General features: G+C 50.9%; 1 non-coding gene across 1 annotated transcript; it reads right to left on the bottom strand.

The window, feature by feature from the left end:
- Nucleotides 1-205: 205 nt before the first annotated feature.
- TRNAY-GUA (transfer RNA tyrosine (anticodon GUA)) lies at nucleotides 206-290 on the bottom strand. The gene is given in 2 exon segments: nucleotides 206-241; nucleotides 254-290. It is a non-coding gene; the product is annotated as a tRNA-Tyr (tRNA).
- Nucleotides 291-2998: the final 2708 nt, after the last annotated feature.

The raw sequence follows: 2998 nt of genomic DNA, 5'->3' as shown, positions 1-2998 counted from the left end.
GAAGAGAGGGAGGAAACTTCTGTCCGGATAATGCGCTGTAAGTGAAGAACCGTAATGACCCTAATAGAAGCCCTACTTCAGGAGAGCGGACGGCGAGGAGGGATCGTTAAGGAAAATTAATATTGTGGCCAATGTGACCCCACCAGTAATGTGGCTGCTTAATTCTGGAGATAATTATACCATACTAACAATAAGTAATAAAAAGTCCTACGAACCGGAATCGAACCAGTGTCCTAAGGATGTCTGTGCCCCACTACAGTCCTCCGCTCTACCAGCTGAGCTATCGAAGGATTGTGTACTGCACCTCTCCTGCCGTCATCACCTCACTGCGTCTCCAGGTGTATGGGTCACATAATACTGGACATTTCTAGAATATATTATACATGTACATTAATTACTGGTCAATAAGATTCTGACTGTGACAATAATAAGGTAATAACAAAAAAATAGGGAAAACAGCTTCCCTTACTGGGAATCGAACCAAGGACGTTTGGGTGAAAATCAGGAGACATTGGTGTTTGAATGATGGAAAGTTTCTAAGCAGCAAGTCCAGAAGTGATAGGGGAGAAAGAAAAGATTGTAGAATCCCCCATCAAAAAAAGTACCTGAGCTGTATGTGAGCTGTATGGGAAATATCCTGTGAGCTTTCATGTACTTCCCCCAGGCAGAGCGATGGAAGCCAGAAAAACACACCATCCTCCAGTCCAAGCGTTGGTGGTATCGTGGTGAGCATAGCTGCCTTCCAAGCAGTTGACCCCGGTTCGATTCCTGGCCAACGCAGAACATTTTTTTTTCAACATTAACTACACTGCTCAAAAAAATAAAGGGAACACTTAAACAACAGAATATAACTCCAAGTAAATGAAACTTCTGTGAAATCAAACTGTCCACTTAGGAAGCAACACTGATTGACAATCAATTTCACATGCTGTTGTGCAAATGGAATAGACAATAGTTGGAAATTATTGGTAATTATCCAGACACCCTCAATAAAGGAGTGGTTCTGCAGGTGGGGACCACAGACCACATCTCAGTACCAATGCTTTCTGGCTGATGTTTTGGTCACTTTTGAATGTTGGTTGTGCTTTCACACTCGTGGTAGCATGAGACGGACTCTACAACCCACAGAAGTTGCTCAGGTAGTGCAGCTCATCCAGGATGGCACATCAATGCGAGTTGTGGCAAGAAGGTTTGCTGTGTCTGTCAGCATAGTGTTCAGAGGCTGGAGGCGATACCAGGAGACAGGCCAGTACACCAGGAGACATGGAGGGGGCCATAGGAGGGCAACAACCCAGCAGCAGGACCGCTACCTCTGTCTTTGTGCAAGGAGGAACTGGCGGAGCACTGCCAGAGCCCTGCAAAATGACCTCCAGCAGGCCACGAATGTGCATGTGTCTGCACAAACGTTTAGAAACCGACTCCATGAGGGTGGCATGAGGGCCCGACATCCACAGATGGGGGTTGTGCTCACAGCCCAACACCGTGCAGGACGCTTGGCATTTGCCACAGAACACCAGGATAGGCAAAGTCTCCACAGGTGCCCTGTGCTCTTCACAGATGAAAGCAGGTTCACACTGAGCACATGTGACAGACGAGACAGAGTCTGGAGACGCCGTGGAGAGCGATCTGCTACCTGCAACATCCTTCAGCATGACCGGTTTGGCAGTGGGTCAGTAATGGTGTGGGGTGGCATTTCTTTGGAGGCCGCACAGACCCCCATGTGCTCGCCAGAGTTAGCCTGACTGCCATTAGGTACCGAGATGAGATCCTCAGACCCCTTGTGAGACCATATGCTGGTGTGGTTGGCCCTGAGTTCCTCCTAATGCAGGACAATGCCAGACCTCATGTGACTGGAGTGTGTCAGCAGTTCCTGCAAGATGAAGGCATTGAAGCTATGGACTGGCCCGCCCGTTCCCCAGACCTGAATCCGATTGAGCACATCTGGGACATCATGTTTCGCTCCATCCACCAACATCACGTTGCACCACAGACTGTCCAGGAGTTGGCGGATGCTTTAGTCCAGGTCTGGGAGGAGATCCCACAGGAGACCATCCGCAACCTCATCAGGAGCATGCCCAGGCGTTGTAGGGAGGTCATACAGGCACGTGGAGGCCACACACAATACTCAGCCTCATCAGGAGCATGCCCAGGCGTTGTAGGGAGGTCATACAGGCACGTGGAGGCCACGCACAATACTCAGCCTCATCAGGAGCATGCCCAGGCGTTGTAGGGAGGTCATACAGGCATGTGGAGGCCACACACAATACACAACCTCATCAGGAGCATGCCCAGGCGTCGTAGGGAGGTCATACAGGCACGCGGAGGCCACACACAACCTCATCAGAAGCATGCCCAGGTGTTGTAGGGAGGTCATACAGGCACATGGAGGCCACACACAATACTCAGCCTCATCAGGAGCATGTCCAGGCCTTGAAGGGAGGTCATACAGGCACGTGAAGGCCACACACAATACTCAGCCTCATCAGGAGCATGCCCAGGCGTTGTAGGGAGGTCGTACAGGCACGGGGAGGCCACACACAATACTCAGCCTCATCAGGAGCATGCCCAGGCATTGTAGGGAGGTCATACAGGCACGTGGAGGCCACACAGAATACTGAGCGTTATCAGGAGCATGCCCAGGCGTTGTAGGGAGGTCATACAGGCACGTGGAGGCCACACACAATACTCAGCCTCATCAGGAGCATGCCCAGGCATTGTAGGGAGGTCATAGAGGCACGTGGAGGGCACACACAATACTCAGCCTCATCAGGAGCATGCCCAGGCGTTGTATGGAGGTCATACAGGCACGTGGAGGCCACACACAATACTCAGCCTCATCAGGAGCATTCCCAGGCGTTGTAGGGAGGTCATACAGGCACGTGGAGGCCACACACAATACTCAGCCTCATTGTGACTTGTTTTAAGGACATTACATCACAGTTGGATCAGCCTGTAGTGTGTTTTTCCACTTTCATTTTGGGGGTGACTCCAGATCCAG

This window comes from Phyllobates terribilis, unplaced genomic scaffold (assembly GCF_046119375.1).
Source record: "Phyllobates terribilis strain yellow unplaced genomic scaffold, ASM4611937v1 Scaffold_3__8_contigs__length_932513732, whole genome shotgun sequence".
Lineage (NCBI taxonomy): Eukaryota > Metazoa > Chordata > Amphibia > Anura > Dendrobatidae > Phyllobates > Phyllobates terribilis.
Note: the sequence above shows the minus strand (reverse complement) of the source record. Positions and strands in the feature narration are given on the sequence as shown.